This window comes from Canis lupus, chromosome 6, assembly GCF_003254725.2.
Source record: "Canis lupus dingo isolate Sandy chromosome 6, ASM325472v2, whole genome shotgun sequence".
Taxonomy (NCBI): domain Eukaryota; kingdom Metazoa; phylum Chordata; class Mammalia; order Carnivora; family Canidae; genus Canis; species Canis lupus.
Genome location: NC_064248.1, coordinates 62321277 through 62340879, shown reverse-complemented (window position 1 = coordinate 62340879; position 19603 = coordinate 62321277). Strand labels below are relative to the sequence as shown.

Below are 19603 nucleotides of genomic sequence, written 5' to 3'. Positions count from 1 at the left end.
CTCATCTAGTGATTTTTTTTCATTCCAGGTATTTTATTTTTAAGGTCTAGAGTTTCTAATTGGGTTTCTTTTATTATTTCCAGTTCTCTAGTGAGATCTTTCCTCTACTCATCTGAGTCCTTTTTTCTTATAAATTCTCAAACACATTTATAAGAACTGTTTTGAAGTCCTTGGGTGTGAATTCCAACATCTCTGTCATCTCTGCATACATTTGTTTAATCCCTGGAAATGATACCGAAAGAGAAATAAAACCTAAACAACAACGAAACTGATAGTTTTGACCCAGATCACACATGCTCAACTGCTGGAATTCCAAGTCCCCGAATCCCTTCCTGTCACCCAGGAGAGGGTGAAGCATCAAATGCCCTCTACACTGCTACTTGCTTGTCACTGCACTCATTGCCTCCTTCCCAATCCCTCATGGCTTAATCCTGGGGGGAGGAGGCTTTACATGTCAGGACTTCTCTGGGATGTTGTTCTTTTGGTACTACCATTGCTACTGCCACCCCTACTGCCATCTCTTCAGTGTTTTCAGCCACTGGCCCAGGGCAGCTCCAGGCCAAACAGCTTTTCTCTGCAGCCCAGGCTGGCATTAAAGAACCCTGTCTTGCTGCTTCCAGGTGCTCCAAATGATGGCCTTGCCTCTTTTGCTTCCTACTGCCTCTCTCTGCAGAGCTGTGGGGAAGTCCTGGAGGAGCTGTGCTTCCAGAACATTCAGTGCCTCCTGCCTGCCCTTGTCTCCTGAGTTCGGGTCTGTTTCTTCTCCAACCAGATTTTCTCACCATCTACAGCTACTGGTCAGAGGGCAGATTTCCCCCTGGTGGTAGCTCTTGTTGAATAAAGATTTGTTAAATTGCTAAGTATTTGCTAAGAACCTGTTATGTGTGAAGACTCCAATTGTTTGTGAAGAAATCAGCAAAAAAGATCTGAACAAACACACAAATTAATAATTTAAAGCCAAATATTATGTTTGAATAAGAGTCTTCTGTTTTAAAAAGTTGAAATCTACTGAACTCTATAGATGTGCTTTGTGTATAAATTTCACCAATCGATTTGACAAATATATATGGAGAACATGAAATATACCAGGCTCTGTTCCCAGTGATAAGAATAGAAGATAGATAAAATGCCTGATCTCATGGAGTTTCGAATAAACAAATAATACCAGTTACTAGTAAATACAGTAAATAAAATATTACTAGTAATACCAGTTACTAGTAAATACAGTAAATGCTAGTAAATACTAGTAAATACAGTAAATACAGTAAATACCAGTTACTAGTAAATACTAGTAATCTGAAGAAAATAAAGTAGGATAATGGGATAGAAACTAATGAGAGGAAAAATACTGGATAGGGAGGTGAAGGAAGATCTCTGAGAAAGTGATATGAGGGATGAATGACATGAAGATCTAGGGAAAAGGCAGCCCAGGCAGGAGGACAGCAAATTTATAGGAATGCAATGACCTATGCAGTGTGAATGACAGGAAACGAGGTCAGATAGACAATCCAGCCCAGGTGAGGTAGTGCTTTCAAAGCTATGGTAAGGAGTTTGCATTTTATTCTAAGTACAGTGGGAAACTCTGGGAAATTCAAAACAGAATGACATTCTGTGATCCTAGTGTTACAAGATCACTTTGGTTCTGTGTGGGACCTGATTGGAAGGTGGCCAGAGTACAAGATCCCAAGACACACTGGGAGCTGTTGTAACCTAAGTAAGTAATGATGGTTCTATAATTCCATGAAATAAGTGTGTATTTATGAGATAAAAATGTTAATTTATTTTATGAGATAATGCTCTCTGCTGCCAGATACTGGATCTTCTATGTGACAAAAGTAGATGACAAGGTCAATGGTCTCAAAGTCCTTTCTATAATTTAATAGAGCTGACAGGTAAAATTAAAGAAAACAAAGGATGATACCTTGACAATAGTCCCTGGCTAGGGTAAATCTGGGTCACCCTATCCTAAATCACCACAGTGTTACAGAAGAGCCAAAGAAACCATCATCCAAACCTCAAATCATACTTACACAACCAAGCACATTACAAGCAAATATAACCATAATTGTCAACCTTTACAGAGTGCTTAGAATGTTCCAGGCACCGTGCTAATGCTCTACAGGAATCATTGACTCCCCCCAGAACAGGATTATAATAGTGATCATCATCTCCATTTTCTGGATTAAAAAAAAACATGGCTGTTGGACATGGTAACTTGCCTAATGTTACATAGAACTACAAGTATTAGAAATTTACCTAAAATCCTGATCAGTCTGACTCCAAATCCAAGCTTATAAAGATTTTATTTATTTGACAGAGAGAGAGAGAGAGAGAGAGAGAGCGAGCACATGAGCAGGGAGACCGGCAGATGGAGAGGGAGAAGCAGGTTCCCCACTAAGCAGGGAGGCTGATGCAGGGGACCCTGGGATCATGACCTGAGCCAAAGGCAGACACCTAACTGACTGAGCCACCCAGGTGTCCCTGGTTTATTGACATTCTTAAGTACAATTCCAACTGGGTGCCATAGAAGCCATGTCAAAATTTCTTCTACAGCATTACTTTTAACAGGTTGCAATTCAATCGACAGATGCTCATCAAATGCTGAGATATATTGGACTCCAGGAACAGCACTGGGGAGACAGTAAGTAAAATGCGGCTTTTAATCACGAGGGTTCAGAACCATCAGGAGAAGACAGACAACTAAACATGTAATTCCATTACAAATCCTAGAATGGGGGATCCCTGGGTGGCACAGCGGTTTGGCGCCTGCCTTTGGCCCAGGGCGCGATCCTGGAGACCCGGGATCAAATCCCACATCGGGCTCCTGGTGCATGGAGCCTGCTTCTCCCTCTGCCTGTGTCTCTGCCTCTCTCTCTCTCTCTCTCTGTGACTATCATAAATAAATAAAAATTAAAAAAAATTATAAAAAAAAATCCTAGAATGGAGGTTTGTACAAATGGTGAGGCACTCTAAAGAGGGAGCACTGGCTCTGCCTGGGGGAGTAAGGGAAGGTGAATGGCCTGGCTTACTGGGTTTTGAGGATTCACAGGATTTTGAGAGAAAAGGATGGAGAACATTCTGGAGTACTGGAAGAATGACACAGAGGTCAGTATGAAAAAAATAAACATTCACTCATGGAGGAGTCACCCACTGCAGCCCACAATTTTTTTTTCAGCCTGAAGAGTGTTTGTTTAAAAATTACTTGTTAGTGTTTAAAATGAGGAGAATTCATATACAAACCTTTATTTTTGACTTACTGGAAATGCAAAGATATAGGAGCACCTGTGTAGCTCACTCGGTTAAGCATCTGCCTTTGGCTCAGGTCATGATCTCAGTGTCCTGGGATGGAGTCCCGCATGGGGCTCCTTACCCAGTGGGGAGTATGCTTCTTCCTCTCCCTCTGCCCCTTCCCCTGCTCATGTGCTCTCTCTCTCTCAAATAAATAAAATCTTTTAAAAAAGGAAATGTAAAGTTTTAGCAACACTGGGCCCACATTCAACTGATCTTGAATAATAGCCACCCCCTTTAGAGGCAGATCCTTCTCCCCAGTCCACTCCAAACCCCATACCCCCTATTGTTTTCTTCACAGCCCTCCCCACAGGCATTTGTGGTTGTGACCCCTGGGAGAGCACAGGCTATGAGGTGGCAGGAGAAAGCATTGAATGAGAATATTGTGTGACAAGTTTGGGGCCTTGCTTGCCAAAGTGTTTTCAGACTTTACCATATGGGGGAGAGGGAGGGGGAAGCAGGGTAGGAAAATGGTAAGAGCTGAGTTTCAGGAGGTAATCTTTGGCAGATGGCTTGGAGGGGATTTAAACTGAATATGGCAACTACTTAGGAAGCCACCGCAATAGTCCAGGAAAGAGATGATAAGGACTTGTAGTAGGAGAGTGGTGATGGGGATGGAGGCAAGGGGCAGAGGCATAAAAGGAGCAGAGACATAAAAATGTTGCCAAATTGTTTTGTTGTTGTTGTTGTTGTTCTTTTAAGAGAGAGAGAGAGCACACACAAAAGGGGGAAAAGGGGTGGGGGGCAGAGGGAGAGAGAGAATCCTAAGCAGGCTCCATGTTCAGTTTTCAGTGCAGAGTCTGACGTGGAGCTTGATCTTATCATCCTGAGGTCATGACCTGAGCTGAAACCAATAATTTTCTTGTGTATCACTACAATGTCATTATCACATCTAAGAAATTTAATATTAATTTCCTAATATCGCATATCATATCATGTAATATGTAGCTCATCTGGAATTCTCCAATTGTCCCCAAAATGTTTAGCTGTTTTGATCAAGCCAAGGGTCAATCAAGGTTCATGTACTGTATTTGGTTGTTATGTCTCCTATGTCTCTCTCTCTCTTTTTTTTTTCCTATGTCTCTTTCAATCTACGATACTTCTTCCTACTCTTTCCCCCCGATGATAAGAATTTTTGGAAGAATCAAAAAAAAGTTGTCTTATAGAATATCTCATGTTGGGGCAGCCCAGGTGGCTCAGCGGTTTAGCGCTGCCTTCAGCCCAGGGTGTGATCCTGGAGACTCGGGATCGAGTCCCACGTCGGGCTCCCTGCATGGAGCCTGTTTCTCCCTCTGCCTGTGTCTCTGCCTCTCTCTCTCTCTGTCTCTCATAAATAAATAAAATTAAAAAAAGAAAAAAAAGAATATCTCATGTTCGGGATTCCTCTGTGGGTTTCCTTGTAATTTGGTTGTTCTGTGATTCTCTGTAATTTCTATATATTTGAGGTTAGGTCTCAAGGCTTAATTAGATTCATTTTAACACTTTTGGCAAGAATAGTTCATAAATGATTTTGTGAAAATCATCTGCATCATGTCAGAAGGAACATAATTCAAAGTTATCCCATATAATTGGTATAGTCAAAGCAGTGACTACCAGATTGCTCCTTTGCAATTGGTAAGCCACCTGCGTGATGACACCTTGTCACTGGGTGAATATCCTGTTCCACAATACTCTTTCACCACTGATGATCCTTGCTTGAATCAATTGTTTCATTGGCAGTTGCAAAAGAGTGACTTTCAAATAACATCATTCCTTTTTTTGGCATTGTGGTCTAAAGATGAGTTTTCCCTCATCAACTAAGATGATATAGAATTCCTCTTATAAAAGTAAGGCAAATATTTAGTTCTTTCCCTTTTACTATCAATTTCAGAGTAAGGATTTGTTACTGCTAATGACGCAAATGATTTTTTTTTCTTCTTTCCATTACTTTTTTGGGTGTCACTATAGACATGGATTTTTAAATATTCAATGTTTTGTAATCAATTACAGTCATCTTCATATTGTCCAAATCTGTCTAGTGGAAGTCCTTTAAAACTAGCTTTTGGGTCCTTTTAATATGCTCCCATTAATCATGGAGCACTTCCTTGATTTTTGGCACAACGAGATATCCTAAGCTCCAGCTTGTAGTTTTCCTGTGCAACAACAATAAGAATCAGCCATTTCTCCAAAGATCATTGTTCTTTTTAGTAGGATGATGAATAGAAACCAAAATGTGGATTCTTTTTTTTTTTTTAAGATTTTATTTATTTATTCATGAGAATACACAGAGAGGAGAGAGAGAGAGAGAGGCAGAGACACAGGCAGAGGGAGAAGTAGGCTCCATGCAGGGAGCCTGACGTGGGACTCGATCCCGGGTCTCCAGGATCACACCCTGAGCTGTAGGCGGCGCTAAACCGCTGAGCCACCGGGGCTGCCCCAAAATGTGGATTCTAAATGTGTTTATTGCTGAAGGGATGTCATTGATTCTATATTCTTTTAGTAGACAGAACGAGGATGGATAGATATACATACATATATATTTTTAATTCATGAGTCCATATTGATATTTTTAATTCAAATTTAATATTATAGTTTATTATAGCTAAATATTATAATTCAATATTATAGTTAACTATTAATATTAGAGTTTAATATTAGCTGTTAGATGTTTTAAAGTACAAATGAACAGAAGTGGATAAGGATTTGGATATGTGAGGCAAGGAAAAGAAAGGACAAGAAAGATTCCTTAAGTTTTTAGACTGAGTATCTGAATCTGGATGGATGGCACTACTACTGCAATATTATCAAGACAAGGTGTAAGAAAAAAATAGAAAAGTTCCTGGGGTATGGGTGAGGGATAAGAAATCAGTTGTATATAGTTCAGTGTTTTATCATATTAGTTATAAAATTATAACTAATTATAGATTATAAAAATCTATTTAAGAACTGACACACATAGGTGAGTCAGTGACAAGGATTTTACATAGGTGTAGAAAGGTAAGCCGTATTCAAAGTATCAGTAAATATGTGCCTGGGTGGCTCAATTGGCTAAGGGCCTGGCTCTTGTTTTTGTCTCATGTCATGATTTCATGAGTCGTGGGATCAAGCCCCATGTTGAGATCTGTGCTCAGTGCTGGGTTGGCTTGGGATTCTCTCTCTCCTCTCCTTTTGCCCCTCCCCTACTTGCGTGCACTTTCTGTCTCCCAAATAAATACATAAATCTTTAAAAACACACACATACACACACAGTATCAGTCAAGATTAATCTAACATTGGCGATCCTTCAAACATTTGTGAAATCTCTGCACCCCAGGACATGGATAAAGCTTAATACCCAAGTATGACTTTTCAGGGCAAGAAAATCGATCTCAAGCAAAGGAGGAAAGAAAGAAAAACATAACGGTAAAGATATTCCAAGAAGTAAAGGAGAAACCTTAAAACAATCCCAGATATAAAACACACTGTATTAGGATCCTTGGGTGGCTCAGCGGTTTAGCACCTGCCTTGGGCCCAGGGTGTGATCCTGAAGTCCTGGGATCGAGTCCCACATTAGGCTCTCTGCATGGAGCCTGCTTCTCCCTCTGCCTGTGTCTCTGCCTCTCCCTGTGTGTCTCATGAATAACTAAATAAAATCTTTAAGAAAATAAAAATAAATAAATAGATAAACGAATGAATGAATGAATGAATGAATGAATAAATAAATAAATAAATAAATAAATAAATAAATAAATAAAAACATGCTGTATTAGTTTGTTAGGGCTGCCACAACAAAATACCAGAGATTGGCATTGGGTGCTTAAACGACAGAATTTTTTTTTTTTCTCACAGTCTGGAGGCCAGTAGTCAGAGCAAGCAGGGTATTAACAGGTTTATTTGCTTCTGAGTCCTCTCTCCTTGGCTTGCTGATGGCCACTCTCCCTGCACCCTCACATGGTTGTTCACTCCTTCGTCTGTATTTGTGTGTCCTAATCTCTTTTTATATCTTATATCTTATATATCTTCTAAGGACACTGGTCACAGTGGAGTAGAGCCCATATGACCTATTTTACCTTAATTACCTCTTTATAGGCCCTATCTCCCAATATAGTCACATTCTGAGGTCTGGGGATTAGGATATCAAAACATTAATTTTAAGAGGACACAAGTCAGCTCAGGACACACACAAAAAGCTTTGTCATAGAATAAAGATACATGCTTGAGAAAGTTAGCAAATCTTCTCTATGGCTGGGTCTCATCTCTGACTGGACAAAGACAGTGTGGTAGCATTATTACTCCACAACAGCTTGAGCAAGTTTGAGATGATGATTACATGATGAACCACACATTCATCCACATTTCTATGGTCAACAATGAATATACAGGGAAAATTGGAGACAGAAGAATATATCCACCCTGTTTCCGCCAAGATTTTCTAGGCTTTGAACTTGAGTCATTATGCTTAGCTTCGCTCTCTGCCGGGGGGAGGGGGGGGTGGCATTTAATCATTGCTTTTTCCTTCTTTTTCAGGACAAGTAGCCCTGTGCCAACTGACTCATCCAATACCAGCCTTAACTGTCACAAATGATATGGGAGAGGCAGGTTTCCTCTAACTTAGAATAGGGAAATTAAAGAAGTAAGGTTTTTTTTGTTTGTTTGTTTGCTTATTTATTCTGTTCTGTTTTGTTTTGTTTTTAAGGATGCTAGAAGATTGGCACTTTTACAGATAGGAGAAACAAAGGTCTAAGGAGGAGCTGGTGAATGACTTGTTGACTTGTCCAGGGACTTGCTCAGCTAATAAGGACACAGCCTTTTGACTCCTATCCCAGTGTTCTTTCTACTTCACCACAAAGTAAGTAGCTCTTTAGCTCTGGTTTAATTTTTTCTGTTTTAAAACATTCTTGGAAGTATTGCTTATAAATGATTTGAAATGCCAAAGAACATTCTAGATGGTGGTTAAGAATCCAGACTGGTCAAACAAGCTTGTGCTTGAATCTCAGCTTTACCATTCGCTATTACATAGCCTTGAACAGGTTGTCTTACTGCTTAAAGCCTCATTTTCCTCAACAGTGGATTGGGGATAACAATAGTACCTACCCCACAGAGTGGCCCTGGGAACTTGAAGCCATTTACAAAAATATCAGTAGTGTTGGGCACATGGTAAGTGTTAATAAGAGATGCAGTATTCATTAGAATACTCTAACATTTATCAGAATTCAAAATTTCCATTCTGGTTTCCTAGGCAAAAATGAAGCAAAATAAATAAGTTAAACAATTGAACATTATTGTTAGACATCTTTCCATTTCACAGCCAACAGGATGTTTTTATTACAAGGCTTTGGGATCTAGCAGTTGAGCACAAGGGCAAACACAAGCATCAATAGTTGAGTCAAGTTTCACAACTTCAAAGATAAAAAAAAAACCACAGCCCTAAGAGAAACCCAAAATCTCCAAGGCAGCATAGTAAGAGAAAAGGAAGTTCTGAGACAAAAGAAAGAGCCTGGGAAAAAAAGAAAGAGTGCTATCATGTCTATAAGCTCAACAAAAGCATTGGTACAGGCCAAGAGTGACAGAGACCACTTTCCTGATAAAAAAATGGAATTAAGATGCCCCAAGAAAGTAAAAGCTATCTTCAGCAAGAAAGACTTCTTGGTTTTTCACATGAAGATCTCTTAATGTGAACAACGTGAAGAGGTTTGTTCTCACATAGAGTCACATGAGGAACTGCCCTTTAAATCCTGACGGGCCTGCTGCCGTGACTCCCATAAAACAGCAGCTGGTCACAGAGCCCACACACTTGCACAGGTTGCTATGCTAATTTTCTTTAATCCAGTCATTTTTTCCAAAAGTTGGGTTCCAGGACCCTGCGGGGAAGCCTATCACTCAAAATTAATGAAACACTAGTTTCATAAATTCATTAAAAAACACAAGTATCTAATTGTGCACAAGGGAAAAATCTAGCCTCAGTTGAAGTAATAGAGCATTTTAAAATAGATCAGTAGCCCAAGAGGTACTTACTAAAAAGGATATTTATTTTTGTCAGTCTTTGTTGCCTCAAAGGCCAAAGCAAGACCCAGAAATAAAAGCACAAAATGAATTTACCCACAGTACACATAAGGAAGGAAGAGCCAGGGGGACTCTTTTTGGAATAGACATCTATGGGTTCTCTGTTTAAAATGAAGGAGAAAGGACTTTCGGTTCTGTGGTCACCTCAATTTTTCGCTTTACTGAAATGGTCACCAATGAGCTAGATCCATTTGTATCTTTTGTTCCTCTTTTTCTGCTAATTTCAGTTCTTGCTTGAGAGCCGCACTGGGAACTTTTTGCAAGGCAATTTGGCAGTATTTATAAAAATATTTAACATGATTATCTTTTGACCCAATAATTTCACATTTAGGACATTTTCCTATAGAAATTCTCATTTTAAAAGACTATTTATTTATTCATGAGAGATACAGAGGGGCAGAGACATAGGTAGAGGGAGAAGCGGGCTCCCAATAGGGAGTCCAATGAGGGACCCCATTCCAAGGCGCTGGGATCACGCTGAGCTGAAGGTAGACACTTAATCACTGAGCCACCCTGGTGTTCCCTCCTATAGAAATTTTAACTAAAGTGTTTGAAAATACAGATATGAGAAAATTGGGGTACCCAGCTGGCTCAGTCAGTAGAACATGTGACTCTTGATCTCAGGGTCATGAGTTCAAGGCCCATGTTAGGAGTAGAACTTACTTAGATAAGAGGAAATCTACTATCCCATTGTCTAACACACTGTAAACTGAAACCAGTCTAAATGGCTGTTAACATGGACTGGTTAAATAAATAGCTATACACACACCCTGGAGTCAGACCACCAGAGTTGAGTTCCCATTTCAGAACAATTTACTAATTGTGGCCTTTTGTATTATTTTCTGTTGCTGCCATAATAAATTAGCACAATTTTGGCAGCATAAAACAACACAAGTGTATTACCTTACAGTTTGATGGGTCAGGATTCCGCTATGGGTCTCACTGGGCTAAAACCAGAGTTGGCAGTGCCAGTGTCCTTCTCGTCGAGTCTCAGAGGGAATCCCTTTCCTTGCTCGTTCAGGTATGGACAGAATTCAGTCCCACGCATTGGTTGTAGGACTGAGATCTCTGTTTCCCTGACTGCTGTTAGCTGAGGCCTGCCCTCAGCTCCTAATGTCTTCTTGCTGGTCCTTGCACATAGACCCCCTACATCTCAAAAACAGCAACAGAGCCCAGAATCCCCATACTGCCATCTCTCTGAACTTGCTTCTACTGTCATCATATCTCTCTCTAACTCAACCAGAAGAGGTTCCACTTTTAGGGACTCAAGGCATGTAACTTGGCCCACCTAGACAGTCCAGACTAACCTCCCCATCTCAAAGTCTAAACCTTAATCCCATATGCAAAGTCCCTTTTGCCATGTAAGGTAATGCATTCCAGCTTTCCGAGATTTAGGCATTGCCGTCTTTGCGGGCCATTATTTTAGCATCACACCCCTCTAAGTCTCAGATTCCTCATCTCCAAAATGGAGCTTCCTCAACATGTGGTTCTTGTAAACTACAGATGAGACAGACTCTTGGCACATAGTAACTACTCAGCAAATGTTAGCTATCACCACCACTGCTATGTAGCCACTAAAAAGAGAGAGAGAGAGACAGAACCATATTACGGACATAGTAAGATGTTCAAAAGATATATTTGAGAAAAGTGAGCTATAGAAAAGTATGTATAATATAACCATTCTTTCAAAAAAGGAAAAACGATAAATACTTGTTAGTTGTACTTCTATAAGGGGAAAATGGATGGATACCAAAAGAAGTTTGCAAAAGGGATACCAGCTATATCTGTAATACTTCCTTTCTAAAAAAATACAACATCAGAGACATATGACAGGATATTTGCCTTTAAGAAAAAAAAAAAAAAGTAATCTCTGTGCCCAGCATGGGGCTCAAACTTACGACCTCAAGATCAAGAGCTGCATAGTCCACTGACTGGGCCAGGTAGGCACCCCAGGATATTTGCCTTTTAAAGTTCTGGCTTGTTACAATCCGTACTTTTCCGTGTATACAAAATGTTTAAAAGGTTTTTTTTTTTAAAGAACTGGATGGAGAAGTCAGAAATAGAGTTGCTCTCCTGATGGTACATGTATTTTGGGTTATAGAAAAAAAATCTAAAGTTTTAGAGGTAAACATAAAGTTAGGGCAGACAGATGAAAATGTATTTCCACTTTCTGTCCATCCGTTGAGGTTAATACCTACTGAACACTCATAATAGGTTAAGGATGATATTGTTTGCAAATACCCAAAATATGTATGACAATGTTTAAGATGACTTAAGACAAAGCATGTATGTACATTTAAGGCGGTCCATTAATGTTGTCAAGAAGTAATGAACTGGAATAGTGATGACATTTCATAGAGGACTTTAGAGACAGATTCTGAAGGAATTTTTTTTTTTTTTAGAGAGAGATCATGTGCATGTGTGCAAGAGTGGGATGGGGGAGGGGCAAAGGGAGAGGGATGGAGAGAATTTTAAGCAGGCTCTATGCCCAGGATGGGCTGACTCGGGGCTCCATCTCATGCCCCTGAGATCATGATGAGAGCCCAAACCAAGAGTCAGACACTTAATCGACTGAGCCACCCAGGCTCCCCAGAAATTTCTAAGAAGGAACAATTCAAATAGGAAGCTGGACTACGATGAGTCACAAAGAAGGGGGCTTTGTCAGCAGACTGCGAGGAGGAGTAGATTAAGGTGACTGGAGCCGAATTTCCTTTCCCAAATTCTGAAGAGTTTGAAAACGGATACTGGTATTTACGTGAACGTATACACAGAAAAATGTCAATAGATAACTAAATAGAAGATTCAGGCTACCAGCAAAACCGATGCGATATCACAGACGTACACTGACTGTGACAATCACTGTCTTCCCTGTGTTTGCTCCCACGGAACCATGGTTAAAAACGGAGAGTGCGAAGCCTGTATTTATGAACTGCTTTGAAAGAGAAAAGGGGAATGCTGATGGAGACCATGAGTTAGCCTCCCTTCATTCTCTGTTGGAAGAGTTAGAAATACCTCTCTAGGGTTGGATATAATTATTTAATAGATTAACATGGACAAATAACCTCCCCCACAAAAAGACAATCTATTTTGAAATATCCCATTTAATGCCATCAAAATACTCTGTTAGGCTAAACTCCCCTTTCTGCCTTCAAATTAATTTGAGTGAAAGGCTCAACCTAATTTCTACTGGGGGGTTGTAGACAGAATATGACCACTAACAGAAAATTTGAGCCAGTCCAGATTTGTGGCTTAGAGCACATAGGGTGCCCTATGGCCCCTCTAGTCAAACAGCAGGCCCTGCTGCCCCTGCCTCCTCATCACTGCTCACATCCTGATTCCCACCACTGCCATTCTGATCTGACCTCATCTCTGCCCAAATACTGGGCAGCTTACGTATAGTCTCTCCACCATACTGTGGCCAGAGTGAACACTCTCTTTCTCTTGCTCTCCCCGACAATCTGAACAGATTCCTGCCATGTTTAACGTTGGCTTCACAGTGGAGTTGCCTCACACCGATGTCTCTGTGAGTTGTGAGTTGGGTCAACAGACCACATACTACTGATAATAAAGCCCCAGAGATTCCAGTTGTCTTAGCCCTGTGTCTAGAATGCCTTCCCCCATCGCTCAGTCACTGGCTCTGCTGCCTGGAAGGCTCCTCTTCCTGTAAGTCTCAGCTCAGAGGTTTCCTCCTCTGTGAATCCATGGTCTTGACTTCCTCCGCTGGCTCACATTCTTCTACTAATGCCTTGCTGGGCTTTTTGTAGACTTCCACATTAAGACTTGTCTTGTTTGATTGCAATTGTTTATTAAGCTCCTTGAGGACAGAGACTATGTCGTAGTTTTGTTTCTTTTTTTTTAAAGCTTTATTTATTTACTTGAGAGAGAGAGAGAGTGCACAAGAGTGTGAGCGAGAGGGAGTGGCAGAGGGCGAGAAAGAATCTCAAGCAGATTCCCCACTGAGCACACAGCCTGACTCAGGGCTCTATCTCACCGCCCTGAGATCACTACCGGAGCGGAAACCAAGAGTCAGATGCTCAACCAGCTGAGCCCCCCAGAGCCCTCCTAGTTTTTTTTAATATAGTAAATAGCATCTTCTAGTACATTTTAGGTACACAGTGAACATTAATGGAGGTTGAATAAAAAAATTAGTACTACCACTGATAGGGGCTACAGAGTTTCCTCAGTTAGATCAACAACCCCCCACCCCATTCCTGCTATATGTGGCAACAGGGAAAAACCTTTCTCCCTAATTATGTCAAATAACTCTGTCCCTTGAAGTCTTTGCATTTTGAGAGTAAAGGCTGGAAGAAATTTTTTTCCTTTATAAAATTAAAGGCCTTGATTATTGGCAAAGAGAAGACACTAGATTCATTAGAAGCAATTCTTTCTCTGTTCCTGTAACTAATTACAGATGAGTAATTTAAAAAAATTAGTATCCATAAAAATCAACCACAAACCAATAAGGATGATGAGTTGAATTGTAAGAATTCCATGCTATTTATATTTCCCCACACACACTCAGTGCATTTATTCTAAATGGAAAAGTACAAATATTGGGATAAAAACATTTAAACTACAGAAACAAGAAATTCCAAATGCTAATCCTGCCTAAAGGGCAGAATTTAATTCTGTGCTAAACTACTGTATGTAGGATTAAGAGGCGTGGTTAACCAAACATTTGAGAACAAGTAATTACCACTGAATCTCTCTATCACATATTTGTCTCACACATAATTTACACAATAAGCCCACAGTGGGGAAAAATAAAATGCTGTTTGCAACATTTTTTTCCAGCCACAAATTTTTCAGGCATCTCTCCCCCCCACCCCCACCCCACCCCATCAGAGATTATTTACTCCTATAGCCTTAGGTTGGAGAGCAGTGGGATTTTTTTTCTCTGATATGTAGCGACAAAGAAATAACATCTCTAACTTGTTATTCTTGGCTGTGTCCTTCTAGCCAGTCATGGGCATCTGAACATGGAGATGCATGGTCCCTGTAGTTGGGTTATGGAATATTTGAGAGTATTGGATATGCACGGGAACACTTTTATTTACTCATTTATTTGTTCATTCCACAAACATTTATGTGACAACCTATGTACTCAGAATTGTGCTAGGCTCTCAGCATACAAGTGATTAAGACAGGGTCCCCACCCTTGATGAGCTCACAGTGTAGTAGCAGACAATTACACCAACAAGCACACTACAGAACAAGAAGCCAGGGCAGGGGGTACTCAGAGGTCCAGGGGCCCTGACTGGGAAGTCAGAGAGGGCTTCCTGGAAGAAGTGCCATCTAAGTTGCATCTCAAATGACCTATAGGGCCCAAGCAGTTGAAGGAGGGTAGGGAAGTGGAAAATTCACAGCCTGGGGAAGAGCTGGGAGAGATGAGATGACAAAGGAACATGGGAGAAGATGAGGCAGGACAGTGCTTATCAATAGGTCAGGGCAGATATTTGCAAAGATATGGGATCTGAGACTCTAACTAAAAATGTTCTGTGCTGCCAAGACAAGCCACTGCTTCGGTGGCCCTTCTCCCCCTCTCTACCTGGAGCACCTACCAGAGAGAGGGCAGCTGAAAGTTCCAATATATTTGAGAGAAACATTAAATCTCTGTGCAGCAGCATCTTGGCTGGACCGACCGACTCCGGCCTTTACTCCTATTTTAGCATTTTGCACAAAGTAGGGCGAAATGTGCCATCAAACCATAACTTCGTCACTCTGGCCCAGCTCTGGCTGGAATTCCATATTTGGCAAGAGCATTACCCGGGGCAAGGGATTTCACCTCATTGTGTCTCAATGCCTTGTCTTTAGAAGAATTTGCAGCAGGAAATAAGTGAGCGTACACAAAGTGCTCAGACCAGAGCTTGGCACCAAACAAAAGCCCAATAAGCATTAGCTATGATTACTCCGCTGCACACACGGGAAGTGCCATCGAAGGCCAGTTAGCCAGTTATTTAAATAACCAGCACGGCACGCATAGGAAGGGGCCTCAGAAGTAACACTGTTGTTGTTTAATGTCTTGGCACTAAAAGGAGATTAGAAAAGTTAACCCTGTGAACACAGGGACTGACCTTTGGCTGCCTTTCAAACGTTACAATGGAGTTTTTTGTTTCTAACCATTCACTGAGCATTCATTAGCCCAACGCCTACTGAGTGTCCACGGACTGTCAGGCCCAGGCCTACAAAGATACCTGGGTAGGTCTGAAAATCTATTATTTGTTCAATACATGCTTAGCAAGTATCCAGAAAGTGCAGATCACTGGTGATTAGGATAAAACGATGACTCGGCCCCTCCAGCAGAGGGTGATGCCTGCTGCAAAGGAGCAGAGGTAGTACTGAGGAACACTTGGGGAATACTTTGTTTACCCCAGGCTCTGTGCTAAAAGCATTAGCCTTTAGCACAGACTGCCTGGGAGGTGAGAGGATGGAATCATGGTTCTGAGCTGGAGTGGGGGGATCGGGAAAAACTTCACAGAGATGGGCCTTAGAACAGGATGTTGGACAGGGCGCTTGGGTGGCTCTGGTTGAGTGTCTGCCTTTGGCTCAGGTCATGATCCCGGGGTCCTGGGATCGAGTCCCACATCGGGCTCCCTGCAGGGAGTCTACTTCTCCCTCTCCCTCTGTGATCTCTCTCTCTCTCTCAATAAATAAAATCTTTTAAAAATAAAAATTAAAGAAATAGCCAACAAAAGGGGATAGTTTCTACTAAAAACTTTCATCTGGCTACAAAACAGAATTATCCCAACCTGAGTAAGGTCCAGCTGTTGCTTAAAAAATTAACAACCTCCCATTACATTATGGAGCCCGATGGTCCTCTTGTTTGCAGTGCAGTTCCAATTTCATTTCTCCCTGAAGGTTCCCTCTTTCCCACAAATCACTGGGACTCATGTTTGCAGCATACTCTGAAATCCTGTTCCCAATTATTGGTTGTGTAATTTATTGATAAAGCAAAGCCAAATATGAGTAAGAAGGAAAGCCTAATTAGAAATGAAGCACTCAATGTCCCAACAAGGAAAGTTCCACGGCTTCAAAAATAGAAAATCAGTGATGCATAGTTTGAGGGCTTTGTCACCAAAGAAATAATCCCAGTACTTAATAAACCAAAAAAATGGATTAAACAGATGGGGCAAAGTTATCAGTGGCAGAGAATGGGCACCTACAGAGGAATAGAATGATTTAGAACAAAAATGACTCTGGCATACACTAAAGAATATCTATTTGGGTCCTGAAATGAACATTATAAAAAATCTGTATGAAAAGGAATATAAAATCAGCCATGAAGAGAGAACATAACTGGGTATGGGCTGATATAGAAATGCTGGAGCTACTTTTTTACGAGACTGATTAGCCAATTTAGTTAAACAGTTGATTTGTATGACTTTTTTTTATTAAACTGACTTCTTGAGTGAATCAACCAAAACAGTAACTTACAGGAGAGAGCGTGGATGCAGCTTTATTCTAATAAATTTGCCCTTAAGCAGAAAACCTATTCCCACAACAGAAAAACCACAACAGCACCTGTGTCTGCATATTTTCTGCCTACACCTACCAGAACATGCTTCTAATCAGTTGACCACCTATACTAAGGTAGCTCATAGGGCCTGTATTTTTCCTTGTAGGAGAAATGGCAAGGCCTCGGTATGTTTAAAAGTCTTTGAAAATTAAAGGACTGAAATTATAGACATTCAGTTTTGAGTGTCTGTGAATTGCCAGATGGTCCTTACAAGGTCACTCAGCCTCCCTGTTTCCGAATTATTGTATTACACAACTAAAAGAACACTATTCAACACACACACACACACCCTATACCCTTGAGCACAGAGCGTCAATAGGCTGATCCAGAGGCTTACAGCTGCAAGAAACAGAGAATAGGAGGCAAGCGGAAAACACAGCTTCTGAGTAGTGGTGAAACAAGTTGCTATTAATGCCCCATCTTCCAACCACTGATGTGAACTCGGGGCCTTTCCCAGCCAGAGAATAATTTTAGGGAATGAGCTTCCTGGTGAGCTCACAGTTTAACACTGCTTGTATCACCATCTTGAGTCAGCAGTAGATAATGCTGTGCAGAATAAACTAATTTTAGTTGTCTGTGGGATCCTTGTAAATGCTCCATGGTGACTTCAAAAAGTCAGTGTGAACTTGCTATCTCTGCTTCATTTCCTGCTCCCAGGAACCCACGAAGGGCTATTTTTAGATGACGACATCCTACAGGATTTGTCCAGCCTTTCTCTGGTTCAGAGCTGGCAGTCGTAAATTCTGCCAAATATTCCAAAGTCCTCCTGGCTGAATGACCAGGAGTGGGATTAACAAATATGACAACAAAGGACGTGGAAATGCAAGAGTCTTATACATGCCAGAGGGAAAAGTACTGCCCTCCTTACTCTCATTTTAGCAAGCTTTTCTGGGAGCCTCGGCCCACAGCTGCGTGGAGGGAAGAGATGAAGAGAGAAAAATGCTTTGCCCCAGGCTAATACTATTTCCTCCAGCGATCATCCTATACATTTGGAATGTGAAATGATCCCTCAGCTTCTTAATCATCTGGTCTGTGCCGCACCTCTGGGCTCTGAGTCATATCTCATTGGCAGTCAATCACATGCTGAATATAGAGCACCTCTAATTTGTTCGGCATCTCATGGGTCATTTGAGAAAGAATAGAGCCTGAGGACAAACTCTGCTCAGATCACCCAGGTCCAGGTGTGTGAGCCCAGCCTGTAACCCTCAAGAACTCATATTTCATGGAGAATTGTGTGTAAGAGGTTGGTTGCAGTAGGGTTTTGTGTTTCTGAGAAAGACACTGGGTATAGCTGTATTATCAAGGAATGTGGAAACCCAGAGGAGGGGTTGAGTTGGGAGGAAGGGGGGGTGGTGGACAGAGAATTTTAGGCAAATTGAACCCCTTAGGTTGGTTGTGAATGGCCCATCAGCCAGAACGTAGGAGAAAAAAGGTTTTTGGTTTTTGTCTTTTCATTCTTAAAAGCCTTCAACCCTGGAACATTTGATATCAATTTGTCCTGGTCTAAAAAGAGCATTAGACAGCTTCAAATGAAGTGTATGAGAATCATAAGGAGGACGGGGGAGGGAGGGTGGAGAGAGGGGCAGAGTTGGAAATTATTAATAGGGAAAAAGAGGGAAATGGTGTGTCCTGTAATTATTTGTGTAAGAAAGGCAGCTAATAAGAGCTCTGGTGTAGAATTTCTGGTTCTTGAATTCATTAAGAGTAACATTGAGACTCTTGGATTTGGGGGGCCAAGACTTTGCTATAGGAAACTTAATTTAAACTCCTCTTTCCAAAGAAAACACACATCAGACCAAGATATACAATCTATGTGTAGCTTCGTTGTGCTGCTGGAAACTCAGCCCCACTGATTGATTCTTCTTTACTGAGAATCCCAGTGTCCTCATTTACCCCTTCAGAGGCGCGTTTGATGGACTCCAGTTGAGCAAAGCAAGTCTTTCAGAGCAGAGAGGCAGCTGCAGTGGTCTGGCCCATCTGCTCCTGAAAGGCTGTGCAGCCGGCTCTGTGAACCAAGCCGGCAGTGCTTCCCGCAGGATCCTAAGAAACCAACCTTTTGAGGAACGTTGTGTTAAGGAATGTCTGGAATGTTTCTGGTCCTGAGAGTTCCCGGGGAAGCCTGCATGGTCCATGCTGAAAAATGGGCAGAGCAGTATTACAATGTTCGCAAGATGATTTAGATCAGAGACAAATCAGGGGGGATCATTATTAAGATGAAGAAAAAGACCCTGACCAACCATTAAATGCAGTTTCAGAATTTCTTTCTAGATTCCAAATGTATCACAGACCACCTACTATCGTTCCAGGCTAATGAAAGGGTAGGTGCTAAACAGCTATCAATTTTCAGCGAAAAAAGCAGCACTACCTGCAATGTTTTCATACTGGCCTTTAGCTTAGTATATGAATGAGCAAAGGTTGTTAAAACATCAGATAACTGCACCTTTGATTTTATGTTATTAACAACAGTTATTCATGGAATCAGGAAGTTCTCTTTCTAAATATAGTTTAAAGGTTTTAAATATATTTAAAGGTTTTAACGTTTCCATTTATAGGTAGGTGTCTGTATGCACGTATACACAGACACATATATGAAAATACATTTTGCCTGAATGCCCTTTTTGTTTATTAGAACTGTAAACTTGCTAAGGCTGAAGGCATTGCTTTCATAGATATTTAGCATTTAAAATCATACTTAGTGTGTAGGGTACCATGGTCGTTTATTTTTTTACTTTTTATTTTGAATGTTCTCCACCACAGGATTTCTCCTAAGCTTTTTGT

General features: G+C 41.0%; 1 long non-coding RNA gene across 6 annotated transcripts in view; it reads right to left on the bottom strand.

The window, feature by feature from the left end:
• LOC125755330 (uncharacterized) overlaps positions 1–19603 on the bottom strand; it is a 99696-nt gene that overhangs the window by 27483 nt on the left and 52610 nt on the right. The window contains exon 3 of one of the 6 annotated variants that reach the window (XR_007411546.1): positions 18879–18958. The exons of the other annotated variants lie outside the window; for them this stretch is intronic. This is a non-coding gene — a long non-coding RNA (uncharacterized LOC125755330). The remainder of the gene's footprint in view (positions 1–18878; positions 18959–19603) is intronic. 6 annotated transcript variants of the gene reach the window in all.